The 14,696-nt window shown below is 39.9% G+C and overlaps 1 protein-coding gene across 2 annotated transcripts in view; it reads right to left on the bottom strand.

Moving 5' to 3' along the window:
• Positions 1 to 14,696, bottom strand: part of pde4d (phosphodiesterase 4D, cAMP-specific) — a 198,318-nt gene that overhangs the window by 130,404 nt on the left and 53,218 nt on the right. The window lies entirely within an intron of this gene.

Here is a 14,696-nt window from a genome sequence, read left to right as displayed (position 1 = left end):
TGTATCCTTGGGCAAGACACTTCACCCGTTGCCTACTGGTGGTGGTCAAAGGGCCTGGTGGCGCCAGTGTTCGGCAGCCTCGCCTCTGTCAGTGCACCCCAGGACAATGTAGCTTGCCATCACCAGTGTGTGAATGGGTGGATGATTGGCTGTGTAAAAGTGCTTTGGGGTCCTTAGGGACTAGTAAAGCGCTATACAAGTACAGGCCATTTACCATTTTACCATTTTAGACATACATTTAAGACTAAAAGTATTTCAACAATTGCACAGTTTCTGTAATTGCCTCAAGTTTAGAACCCATGGGCATCACCAAAGGCTGTGTTTCCTCCCTTGAGATGCTCTGCTTGGCCTTTACTGCAGCCACCTTCAGCTGCTGCTCGTTTGTGGGTCACCCTGCATTCAGTTTTGTCTTCAGTAACTGAAAAGCATGCTCCGTTGGGTTGATATCAGATGACTTGGCCATTGAAAGATATCCTATTCCTTTGCCAAGGGAAACTCTTGTGCTTTGGGTCATTATCTACTTGCACTGTGAACACTGATCAGTTCTGCATTTTTTACTTGATCTGATCAGACAGCGTGGCTCTGTACACTTCACAATTCATCCTGCTACTTCTGTCTACAGTCACATCATCAATAAATACTAGTGACCGGCTCAACTAGCAGCCATACATGTCCATGCCATAACATTGGCTCCATTGTGTCTGATGATGTGGTGATGTGGCATGTTACTCCCACATACCTCTCTCTTTCCATCATCCTGATACAAGTAATCTTTGTTTTCCAGCAAAGTCTAATATCTCTTTCCTGTTCTTGAGTGTAACCAGTGGTTTGCTACTTGTGTTGTAAACACTCTATTTATATTCATGAAGGCATCTCTTGATCTTTGACAATGACACATCTACCTCCTCGACAGTGTTTTTGTCTTGGCTAGATGTTGTGAAAGTTTTTGGTTTTTAACCAAGGAAAGAATCCTGTAATCATTCACTTCTTCTTCCAGCTTTTTTGGTCCTTTTGGATACTTCCATCTTATCCCTCTATATCTTCGCCAAAACTGAACTCACTGCCATTGCTAAGAGTTTTTTCCTTGGAACAGCACTGCAGCAGCCAATCCTAAAAACACAGATTTGGGAAAACCCTTTTGCAATAAACCTCAGGAAATAATGCAGTCACTGACGACCTTGACTGAAGCCTATCTAACAACAACAACAAATCATTAGCTCTTTAATAATTTTGTTAAGAGCTGATGTTGTATATGAACAAATTGCTTACCTTCAGCTCAGCAGTCTCCACAATGGTTTTAATGTACGGTCGAACTAGTTTCTCTCTGTTCGACTGCTCTCTGCTTTGTTTCCCTCTTTTTCTCTCTTTTGTAGCAAAGAAGAACATCTTCATTACAAAGACTACAGTAAGAATTTATTTAAAAAATATATATAATTCCCAGAGCTAATGTTTTGGTTCAAGAGCAGGTGTAATTTCAGTGAACCCAGATTTTACTTTCCTCATAAAAAAACTTCCATTTTAAGATTTCTTGCTTTCACTGATGCTTCTTTGTACATCACAGGCACCAATGCTGATAAGTAGAATAACATGAAATGCAAGGCCAGCTCAAAATGTGGATGTGCATATGCCCTTGAGCAGTTACACAGTAAAAACAAAGTGGGGACCTACTGGTAAAAACATCACTCCACAGCACCATCAGTGTTTCAAGTCTCTGCTGGGTACCTTTTGTAGATTTCATTTTTAGCTTGAACAGCTCTGACTCATGTTCCCGTGTTCCTGCTGTTGGAGAAAATGATAACCTGAGCAACTTAATTAAAACTCTGTTGGCACAGGGTATGGTTGCATGGGGGAAAAAAATAATTTAGCTGTAGACCCAAAAATGCTAAACCCTGAAGACTGCTGCTGGCATCCCTTTCCAAGTCTTAAAGTTGAAAAATGTTAAGGTTGAGTATATTTAAAATGCTAGCACAGGGTAAAAGAGATGGAAAGTGCTTCAGACAAAAACTTGCCCATCTCCGCCTACTCTCCAACAGATAATTTCCCCATATTCCTCTTTCCTGCACTGTGCTCACTGTCCTCCAAGCATCCTCATGAGATCTCATCTCTAATGAAATCAGCGCACCCCTCTAACTAATGTAGCCATGGTGACTATTTCCCAAATGAGCAAGGTGACCTTCAGTGGAAGCATCCAGGAAAAATACAAGCAAATTATAATTTGCCTTAAATAGGACAGATCTATTTCATACTACAGCGTGATATTTAATGCACGATTGGACCTCAGTGTCAGTAGTATGTGTAACATGGCTTGCACACTTCACTCACTTTTAAAGATTTTTCATCAATATTCATAATACTGACGTCCTGTAAGTTTGACAGACAAGGCCTAGCTTTCAGCTTGCCTATGAACAGGCGGCTGATGGCGTCCTGTCAAGTGTCAAGCCCGTGAAAGCTGAAAGCTAAAGCCCTTTTGTGGTTTTTAGCCACCCTCTGCGGGAGTCACACTGACATGTTTTGATATGACAAAATACCTATCTTTGGAGTTAGACTTCAAAAAGCAAGGATCAGACTGATGTCAAGGAGGTCACAGCACAAATGGATGGATCAGAATTATTCGAGCGCATCTGACGGATGCTTGCTCGGATTGGGAATTGGGATGTTCACACCACGTGTCAACCAACCTCTGGCTCTTCGTCATGTTATTCGAGCAGTATTTGCAAGGGGGTTTGGGAGGGCTCTGCACTCAAGGAGTTCACAGATGCAAGGTTGCCAGCAGAACATCGTTAGCCGTTTTAAATGGCTAAATTTGGTTTCCATAAATGGTATTTCATGCCTGCACTGACCACATTGAAGATATTTTTTTTAAATCACCTTCCTGCAGAAACGATCCTTTACACTCAGCAAAATTAAACCTTATTAACAGTTAAAATGTACAACTCATTTACAACAGTGACATTTTTTCAGATTTAGATCTGCAAAGACAACAATTTTGTAAAGATAATTTCAGCTCTAACACCGGAAAGCTGAATAATCCTACTGGGTCACATTTTGTCTCTGATGATGATGTAAGTGCAGAGATTGTACAAAATGTGAAGAGATCCACTAATGGCTCTGTAATGGGAGCGGTCAAGGCCAGCATTTCCATCCTTCCCCATGGAGTCCTATGAAATCCATCTCCCGTTAATAAGCACGTTGTCCTGGCCCATTCATTAGCCAGTCAAATCCCTCAAGTGATATGAATTCAAATCCAATTCATGAGTCACAGTTTTAAACTGCACCAAAAAACGTTTACAGTTTTAAGCAGAGACACATTATAAGCTTGAAAGTTAAACCCAAAAGCCAGTATCCATTACAGAAAGCATGTCACAGTCATACTGCAAAGATTCAAGTTAAATGTGAACTCTGAAAATGAAGCATCATTTCTAAATGGAATACTGCTTTAGAGGTCACAGTCATAATTTTGCATATAACACACATAGGAAAGCTTTCTGTGTTCCAAGAAGAAAAAAACATTTTAAACTTTTATTTTTTTTTTTTTAGTTTTCAAACCAGTGGTTCCATTCCCTTCCCGGAAGATGACCACTATCACTGCCACTAGTGATGAACCATGAATTATGCATGCTACTCAGATGGGCTGCTTTTTTCTGTCTCAAGGAAACTAAAATGCAAATAGCAGATGACCTTGTTTTTCTTCAGGGTTGTTAGACTGTACACCGAAAAAACTGCATCACACCTGCTAGCCAGTCTTGGCGGTAACTTGACTGTTGATGCCCCCCTCCTACCACCACCCCCAGTTGCAAATTTAATTTACTTTGTGACTATATAAACTATACCGTGTACCACAAAAGAGGCAATACATTCGATTTATGCCTCCACGATAGTCATGTGGCCTCAAGGGTCTGAATAACATGAATAGAAGCCTGGATTAGGAGGATGCAGACGTCTCTTCCTCTATCTTGTGGATCTGATCTTATTAAGATGCTTATGTTAAAATCTAAAAATGCAACCTAATTTCAGCTACTCAGCATCTAATCAATAGCAAGAGTTTGCCACGTTTAGCTTTCAGAGTTTAGGCGAGGTCAGAGGGAGCTCACAAAAGGCCTCTGAACATAAGTGAAATGTGTGATTCATAGTGAACTGACTTTTATGGGTAATAAACAGAGTAATATATATCACTGGATGCTTTATTAGGTACTCATTAGGTGTTCAACTGCTCATTAAAGCAAATATCTAATCAGCCAACAACATAGCAGCATTAAGGCACATCGGCATGGTCAAAGCTACCTAGTGAAGTTCAAACTGAGCATTAGAATGAAGAATAAAGGTGATTTAAGTGACTTTGATCATGGCATGCTTGCTGGTGCCAGACATGCTGGTCTGAGTGTTTCAGAAAGTGCTGATCTACAGGGATTTTTTTTCCAGTGAGCAGCAGTTCTCTGGACAAAAAATGCCTTGTCGATGCCAGAGGTCAGAGGAAAATGCCTGATTGCTTTAAGTTGATAGAAAGGCAACAGTAACTCAAATAACCACTTGTTTACAACCAAGGTAGGGGGATAATACCGCAAAGCTCAAATCTTCTCAGACTGTTTTTTTGAACATAGCCGAGGTTTTACTGTCCTCAAACGGTCTTCACACTCATCAGATCTCAGGAGAAATGCATAATGGATGTGGAACCACCAAATCTGAAGCATTTATGTGACGATATCATGTCAATATGGACCAAAATCTCATTGAAAAGTTTCCATCTCCTTATTGAATCTGTGCCACGAAAAATGTAATCCAGTTTTAAAAGCAAAAAGGTGATCAACCCTAGCATTGCATAGCTGAAGAAGTGACCAAAAACTGGCCAGTGGATTTCTTCATATTATTGAGTCTTAATCAGGGATGATGAAGTGGCTCAGGAGTTAGGGTAAAATCAAGAATCATGTAGTAATGCCTTGACTTGATGCAGTCATAATGACTGATTTTAAACTAGGACTAGAACTCATACGTGGATTAAAGTGGGACTGTGGAAGTTCATACCAACAGAAATTTGAGAATCGTCAGGCTTTACAATTAATACAGACGTTGTAACCTCTGATTGCTTTGCATCTGTTGTATTTATCATATGGATTTCATTCATGGACGTGCACTGATGTATTTTTCTCATTGTGCTGTTTATGTTTATATATAGCTGTAGTTATTCTGCTGCCTTTTTCTTCTACCTGACCAGGTACAATGGACGCAAATTACCAGCACTCTAACGCACTCTAATTACTTTTAATTGTGCAGTGTCTCTATAAAACCAAACGATAAAAGTAAAGGAATAAATAAATAAAATACCAGTTCAAGCCCGGTCAGTGACATTTATGCATGTCGTTCCCTATTTCTCCCTCTCTCTATTTCGTCTCTCATTTCCTGCCTGCTACTCAGAATATCAAATAAAATACATAAAAATACCTAAAATTGCTTCTTGATGATGAAACTGATTTGGTTCAAAAGAGAAATGGAGGAGTTTTTTATTGGAAAATTAAGCCACAGTGGTTCCCATAATGCACATAGAGAAGTACCCAAGCTATTTAGAAGAAAATGTGGCCCATTTATTTATCCTTTGTTAAGATTAAAGTAGAGCTAGTGGAAACTGGTTGTTAAGATGGCGAAGAGCCACAGCAGGGCTACTTTCATATTTCATGACAATTGCGGGTTAGCTCACGTGTGTGTGGCAGGCTTACTGATAAAAGTTGATAGATGTGACAGGAGACATGTGGAGCTCAGAGGCATATCAGCCAAGAAAAGGATGCTTAAAAAAAGAAGGGAGAAAACAATATATAGATGTATATACATATATAGATACAGCATGTGTGGAGCAAGAGACACATAAAAAGAGAATAGACGAAGATATGAAAACAGGAGCAGGAGAGTAACTGTAAATCATGGTGAAGCTATGTCCTTAAATCAGCAGCATTTGTGAGTGTGCCCATGCCAGATGTGCCCCTGCCTTTGTTTAGTTAAAATCCATTTTCTCAAGCAGATGGACTGCCATCTTACTATCTGTCACAATGTGGTCACTGCACATGCAAACTTTGCCAACAACACAGTGCTGTACCCTTTGCACTTCAACTTTAGACACTTGCCGGAGTCGTCTTCTAATGACAGGTGTCAGCACACGTCATCGAATCACAGTCGGGGTTTGTGCCACAGTTTTCTGCAAAAATGACTTTTGCGAGTTGTCGCAACAATCTCCCCCCATGAGTTTTGTGCCATCTGGAAATCCGTATGCTCATTATTGGTTTCAAAATTGCTGTTAAAGTTTCCAAAAATGTCTTACTGTCCCTTACTGTGGATCAATTTGATGAGAGCTAATGCAGTAGTGCAGCGCGAGTACGAACAAATCCCTGCTGATGACACAGATGCCCCCCGGAGACAGACCTGCTCACACACTGGTGCCTCCAGTCTGTCAGTGTTGGATATGAACCAGATGAGCTACTGTGTGCAAAACTTGGGAGGTGCACAACCAACCGTAACACCAAAAGTGACCAGTACGCCAGTCAGCGGCATAAACCCAGCTTCACTGCTCCAAATACAATAAGTGAGATCACCAAGAAAATCACTGAATGTGGGTTCTGTTGCCACTGGAGCTGTGTTAGATTAGAGCTCTAAACAACACTGCTGTCATACTCACTGATGACAAGCATCTCACTGCCACCACAGAGAATCTGGTCACCAGAACTTACACTTGAAATGCATCTTTTTAGTCTTTATTTAAGGAATTACTAACATTTTAAAATGCTTTGCTGTCATGTATTCTATTAAAATTCAGAATTTATCAATTTTTTTTAACTGCATCCTGACAGAAATAATGAACAACTGAAAATTATGCACAGTCCGTCTAAAAGCAATCAGCGTATCTTAGACTAGAGCAGTTGCTAGCCCAGCAACACTCTTTATTACCCTGTTATGTGTAACATGATCAGCACAGCACAGCCAGCCAAGTGCTCAGGAAATCACCCAGCATCAAGCCGGCAGTCTGGAGTGGCTTTGGCTTGTAACCCCTTACAAGGCTGTCCTTCAAAAATGGGTTTCAAGCATTTTATTAGCCTAGCAGATGACCAGCGAAGGCAAAAGAGCCAGGGGAGGGCTATGAATAACAAATGGCCGTTCCTGCTGGTAAAAATTAGATGACCAGTCTCCTCCACTTCTCATATACTGTTGGAGCTCTGCTTGTATTTGAGTTTCACCATTTCAGCAACTCTCCTCAGCTTTACAAAGCATTTTCCCCCCAGAGCCACAATCTGAACACTGTCCGGTGTCAAAACCATAAATAAATGATTTTCCTGAAGTGGGATGTTTTTATCATTCATTTCCATAATGGATGTTTGCATTAAATATTCATGTTTCCAGTTTTTCCTGCTAATTTTAAATATCATTTGCTTTGGTAAAGAAAAAAAAATAAACAGAGTGCAATCCACTTTTCCTCCAAAACTGCAGGCTTGATTAGACATAGATGCATTATGTTTTATTCAGAAATGTTGGTCTTAACCTGAAAACACAGAAAGCAATTCCGGAAACCACTTATTGTGACATCAAAATTGCTTGCACATACAGACACAGTTTTGTTTTTGTCATGAAAACAAAAGCATCAGAGGAGGCTGACCGGTCATTTGTCGAATATCGCTGCATTTCCATGCTTCAGAGCTCCATTCGCTATTAAATAAAGCATCTACTGTAGGGACAAATATACAGTATGCTGGAATCAACACACCATTTCATATATATTCAAGTCCAATGAAAAGAAAATATATATATTGCCTTAAAACCTAGAAAAAATGCAACAGCCACTAGACTTGTAATGTACCCCTCTATTGTCAGCCTTGTTAAAGAGTTACATTAGAAGAAAAAGAGAAAAAGACACACATGCAAATATCATGACATCATAAGGCTTTGAGACTAGCCTCTTTAGACAGTTGTGTTTTTTGTTTTTGTTTTTTGTTTTTTTTGTTTTGGGGGGGGGGGGGGGGGGGTTGCAGGTCTCCAAGACATCTATTAAGCCCTAGACTAGATTTGCAATTTTTGCATTTTTATAACAATTTGCATTTTTATAACAAACAGCTGGGAGCCACAACACGGAGCTCTGCGGAGGAAGAGGTTAAAAAAGTAGGCCTAAGTATAATCCCAAACACTCGTGGAAAACAGCAGTGAAATTCAGGCATTATTCACTTCACGCTTAGACAAATAACATGACTTAGATATGGGTTGAAATTGTATATGAGAGAAAACTGGTGGTAAGGAAAATCTCCACCTTAATTACAATTTCCTATGGTTTTATGACTATTTGGATGCATTTACATGGGCATTCACTATATTCCTTTAATTAAGCATGCATGTGACTGCATGTGTTAGGAAACCTGCTCTATATGCATGCAAAGGGCTGCCTGAGATATTTCATTATATAAGATCCTAATGCACATACTCAGCCTTCAAAGCCTGCGTAAGTCACAAAGCTGATCCAAAGGGCAAACTCAATACACCTTCCATTTCTGTACGAATGAGTAGGTCGGCAAGTCACAGACAAGGGCTTAGCGTTCGTGTAATTATCAGCTCTGCCTGCCTTTCATTCTGCGACATGAAACACAGCAGAAAATCGTACAAATACGAATACATGAGTGCATTTCACTCATGCCCCATTTAATTACCTAAGACACGCCATGTCTGATGCTGATCTCTGCTAATGGAAAGTTTACCACCCAGTTCCTAGTGTGTTTATTAACATGTTCTAGACATCTTCCTGGATGACAAAAGCCTTGCAGTAGATGTCTACTGTGACAATACAACACCATGTGCAGTAAAGTTCTGTGCAAAAGTCTGGAATCGCCCCTTATTTCTTTATATTTTGTTTTCAATAAGCCAGACTTTCTTGTAATTTTTTTAAAGGTTTTGAGAAACAGAGTGAAAACCAGGCTTTTTAATTATTTTAATCCCGGCCTTGATCATTTTCAGAAGAATGTTTTTCTTTTTATTTAAAGCCGCTTAACCCTGACCTACAAATGATTCGAGAATAAAAAAAGGCACCTAACTCAAGAAATTAACCACTCTGGTGTCTACACACAATAGACAACTTAATAAAGAACTAGTTTTAAATTATATCTTTAGCCGTCTGTATCAAAATAAAAAACTACTTGTCACCATTTGTTTCATCAAATCTTTAAAATCTGACAAAGATAACACAGTTTTACAAGTATTAATTTTTTTACACCAACAAGATGATTCTCAAAGAGCTATTAGCTGAAAACATGGTCTACAGTGTGTCCTTATAAAATCAGAGAAAGCTGGACAAGTGGGGGATAAAAGATCAAGTGACCAGCATGAAAGTCATGCCCTTAAGAAACAGAAAAAAACTGACAAAAACCTGACACAGGACCTGAGAGATGCATCTCTCGTATTTAATACTTCACCTGTTCACTGAAGTCTCATCAGAAATGTTCTCAATGGAAGGATTCTTAAGGAAGGGAAACACAGAGAAAAGGCTGAGGTATGCCAGATTGCACAACTGGACTGAACATGATGTCTTACGAAGAGACGAGTCCAAATTTGAAAGTTTTGGCTCAAATCATTCTCAGCATGTACGGAGGACATTGGGTGAGCAAGCAGTAAAAACATACCTGAAAAACACTAATGCTATGAAATACTGTGAGTCACAGCTTGTCCTCGCCGAGTCTGGACCTCAACATTCTTAACGCAGTGTGGGATCATCCTGACATAGAACGGACCAACAGGAAGCCAAAATACAAAGAAGAGAGTTGAATGTCCTCCATGAAGCCCAGAGAACCACAACTGAAGACTACTTAAAAAATCTACAAGAAAGCTTGTCTATGAGAGTCCAGGCTGAGATGAAGAATACAGATTAACCCTATCCCAAATATTAACTTTTAATATGCTCATTAGAAATGTACAAATGTACTGTTTTTACCTTATATGCTCCATTTCCATTTATATTTTTATATTTCAAATCGCTGTACCTATTCCCAATTTCCTAGCAAAATATTTTAAAAAATGAGGAGTGACTCAAAATTTCTGCACAATACTGTATGCCTGTGATTATGGCTGTGAGTGGTTATATATAACCACGTACCGAAAAGCAGTTCCGTCTTCACTCTCTAACACCCATGGGATCTAATGACACAGCCAGGGGGTTATGCTTCGTCGTGGCTAAAAACCTCACTCTGGTAATGGCATTCACAGCAGGAAGACTGGCTGGAGAAAAATCAGCGGCCTTCAAGTACAATGCAAAGGTCGAGGACAGAGATAGAGTTTCCAATCTGCCAGCCAGTGATGAAGTAACTAAATATCCAAATTAAGCACTTTTCATCCTTTCTCACTTCCCTCTTCAGATGTTTCTGTTGTTTTTTGGGGGGGATTTCTTCTTTCAGTTTTGACATTTGCTTTTCCACCCACTGAATCATCAAATCTTAAATTCTGTGATTGTACAGCATGAAGGCACCATTATCTTCCTCTTCACTGACATCTCTAAAGATAAAGATAACCCCCCTGTAGCGTCCCCATGGCAGGGACAGGCAAGCAGCAGGAGAGGAATGGGAGAGATGCCATCTCCTCATCAAAGAATGCTCCAGATTTTAGCTGAGGTCTCACAGAAGCCCTGAGCAGCATCCAGGCCCAGCCTAGATTGTGACACATTTGGGTGATGTCTTTTACCTTGGGGCTGATTGACCTCGCACCAAACCAGCTACTCAGGCACACGCAGCCACATCGACAGTCCTCTCACTGAAAGATTTGCTGTCTCTTTCTCTGCAAAAGATTGACATCAATTGTGCGTGTTGAGAAAGTAGCTGGCACTTCTTATTAGTTTTCTACTGGGGCACTGCCGCAGAAGTTGTTTATGTCTGTCTGTTACAATCAGGAAACACGTCTTGTTTAGCTGACTTGCAGCAACAACTTGATTGCTGAATTTTCATGTGATTTTGTGTGACCTTCTGGAGCCTTGTTAATTAAAACCGTCAATCAAATAGGTAAATAATGCATGCATCACACATGAACACTATGTAGCAATAAGTGTATCTGAAGAATGAAAAGCTTTTAAGCCTGCAGGAAAAATAAGCTGTGTTTCTTGTCAAGTAGCCTAGAGAAGGTTTTATGTTCACGATGGTGGTTAAAGGCTCTTAGAGAAATCTGAGTAAATGCCAGGAGGGCAAACACACTGCTGTTTGAATGACAAAATCAAAAATGCAAAATGCCAAGCAATGTTGTTTTAATGAAACTGCGGAATATGTATTTTACATGTTTGTATTTTTGTGCTAATGTGCTGTTCAGTTTCATTTAAAGCAATATTTACAGCTCAGTCACACTAGAGTAAAGAACGGGACAGCAACCGCCTTGAGACTAGAAAAAAGTAAAGATAGTTGCATTGAATGTTTTTGCTGTTAGCCGACAACCCCAAGTAGTTGGGGCAACCAACTGAGATTGAGAGACTAAGCGTATAGCATCCTTGACCTCTGGGTGACCTGTTTTGATCGCCAGGTGACCGCACAGGTCACCTTGTTGGAGGCAATCTGTCTCCAACCAATCACGGTCCGACTCGGACTGACTGTTATCACTCTCAGACAGGTTGTCAAAGGTTTGCAAACAACTGGCCTCTAATTTATAAATGCAGACAGATTGCCAACGTGTTGCAATCAATCTGAGTCAAAATGCATTGACGACTGCAACTCATCCATATTCTTCCACTTATGCCACTCAGGGTCAAAGAGGGGACAAGCGGAGAGGCAGGGTCTACTCTAGACTGGTCGCTGCTTTGTCACAGGGCTAACACAGAGAGATGGACAACCACTTACTCTCACATTCACTCCTATACTCCGTTTGGAATCAGCAGTCAACTTAACCTAACGTCTGTGGGAGGAAGCCACAGGACCCAGAAAAAATGCACACAGAAATTGTGCCAACATGGATTCAAACCCAGGACCTTGCAGTGAAGCGACAGTGCTAACCACCAGAGGTGGGACCAAGTCATTGTTTTGCAATTCTCAAGTAAGTCTCAAGTCTTAATCCTCAAGTCACAAGTCAAGTCTTAAGTAATGTCAGGCAAGTCAAAGTCAAGTCTCAAGTCACTGGTGTAAAAGTCCAAGTAAAGTCACAAGTCTGAAACTTTGAATTTCAAGTCCTTTCGAGTCTTAAAAAAAACGGAAAAAGAATGTTGCAGTTATATGTAATATGTAAATATTAGATCATGTGATTTTTAAATCTGTGTTTTTCTGAACACATGACAAAATAGTGAACTTAGAAAATATACACAAATTGTGAAAACTGCACCTCTATAAAATGCAGCTCAATTAAACTTAGCTCCAAGAATAATTTTCACCGACAGTTCTGAGATAAGCTGCATGTTACTCTTGGATGCGCTTGTAGGACCGGCTTTAAAATTGCATGACAAAAATATAATACACATAAAAAAATACTGTATCACCAACGTAGCCTGGACAACGTTTGCTAGTTAGATGAAGTCAGCTATCTCATCATAGCAAAAGAGAAGCACCACCTACCGTTCTTTATGCAACTTCAACTGTCGGACAAAGTTGGAAGTTGTTCCATCTCTGTCTGTGATTCTCTTCTTGCATGTTTTGCATATTGCATTTCGTTTTTTTGTTGATTACTTCATAGTTTATGTACCTGAAAAAAATAACTACTTGCAGCATTTTTGAGCATTTTTTTTCTTTTTTTAAAAAATCTGGTTAATTTGATTGGCTGTGCTACAGCTCACGCACTCATACGTACGGAGTGTGGTTTGAATAAATGAATTGAATTAATGGTGCACACTTTCTATATAATATGTGTGTTAAATTTTATATTTGGGGTGAAATATATCAAGTCTTTTCAAGTAAACCGGTTCAAGTCCAATTCAAGTCCCAGGTCATTGGTTTAAAAGTCCAAGTCAAGTCACAAGTCTTAGAATATTTTTTCAAGTCTAAAGTCATAAAATTAATGACTCGAGTCTGACTCGAGTCCAAGTCATGTGACTCGAGTCTACACCTCTGCTAACCACCACCACTATCTGCGACGTGTCTCTTTAAAACAGATGACTCCACTATATACAATGTAACTGCTGCAGGATGTCATTTTGCAGTTAAATCACCATCCAGCAGCAGTTACATCACTATTATTTCATTATTTCTGATTCCAATCTGACCTTATGACAGGACTCTAAAAATAAGTAGTTAATATGAATTTCCGTTTGATGAGAATTTATGTGCATCTGCAACAGATTTGCAGTTTTCGCCAATGTATTCAGAGTTAATTATTGTACTATCACAAATATTTATGTACTGATGGGAGACCAACCTCGTGTTATTGCCATTTCATCACTGTTTTGATGCAGTTGTTTGAAGATGGCAACTGACTGTGAGTGGTCTTTAAAGCAACTATTTCAAAGGCAACAAGATCAACAAGATATCACAATTATATTAGATTTGTTTGTGCTGTAGTACATCAAGGCTGGTCTTCTGAGTGTTTTGTAATATATTTTGTGTCACACAATAGGCCCAACACTTGGGAAACGGTGTAATAATACGATTATATATCTAGATTTCTAACTGATGTTCATCTAATGACATGTTCACTGGATGAAGGTCCCTGTGGGGGGCAGTTCCTGAAGACACTGAAATCAGGAATTACTAAAACATGCAACCCATTGAGCGCACACAAAAATCAACAACCAATTACGTGAGCCTATTGACCAAGTGCAAATAACAGTCCGATGGGCTGCGGTGTTCAAGGGCCATTGATTTGGTTTTGTGTTAATGTTCCTGCATATGTGCTGGAGTGCAATGTGCGTCTTGCATAATTAGCCGCCCGTGTGAAATTCTATTTCTTTGGGTTAATCCAATTTTAATTTTCCTTCTGAAGCAAATGTATGAGGTGCATAAACAATCTTCAAATGTGTGCGTGCATCTTCTTTTGCAATTGAAATCAATATATTTTCAACATAGCATTGCACGGTTGTTTCACTAGGCCCACACACCACCACCTCTCACCACTCCCTCCTTCCTTCCCCCCTCTGTCACTCGCTCGCTCTCTCCTTCTCTTTAGCCTCTCCTCTTTGTGACAGGAACCATTCGGCTGGCCAGACGAGCCAGTGTGCTTTCTATAGCTGACTGGTGACTGGACGCTGCAGGCGAGTATCACTCATATCTAAACCAACATTTATAAAGAAAGGAGGAGGAAAGAAAAAAAAAAAAGGGAAACAGCGAGCCATTTGACAGAAATTTACATCCACAGCAGTCACTTAAGCCTGAGAGCTGAGGTGACCTTCTCAGATTTCATTTCATTTGGTCTTTTTTTCCCCTCCCTCTTTCCCAGAACATGTGAGTAATTAGAGCAGAAACATTTCCCTCACACAACCAGGCTGGCAGTCTGAGCGCGGAGGTGCTTTAGTGTCTCTGTCTGTATGCAGACGAGATTCACTAAAACTATTCTTATAGCAAACATTGTTACAGTAGCTCCTCTGGATAGCGGATAGCCTGTGAAAACACAGCAGTTGTCAAGAGCACGTGTGTTGTGATTATCCATATTGTCGCATGCAGTGAGTCATTTCAGAAGATGTGGTGATCATATAGCAAAGACATTCTACTATATCTACTTTGCTTATCGAGAGCAGAGTGTAGTGCTAAATGCAGACATGAACGCTGGGCTTCTTGGAGATACTAAAACTAAGT

The sequence above is a fragment of the Neolamprologus multifasciatus genome, chromosome 12 (assembly GCF_963576455.1).
Source record: "Neolamprologus multifasciatus chromosome 12, fNeoMul1.2, whole genome shotgun sequence".
In the NCBI taxonomy this organism is placed as follows: Eukaryota; Metazoa; Chordata; class Actinopteri; order Cichliformes; family Cichlidae; genus Neolamprologus; species Neolamprologus multifasciatus.
This window is presented reverse-complemented; position numbering and strand designations above follow the sequence as displayed.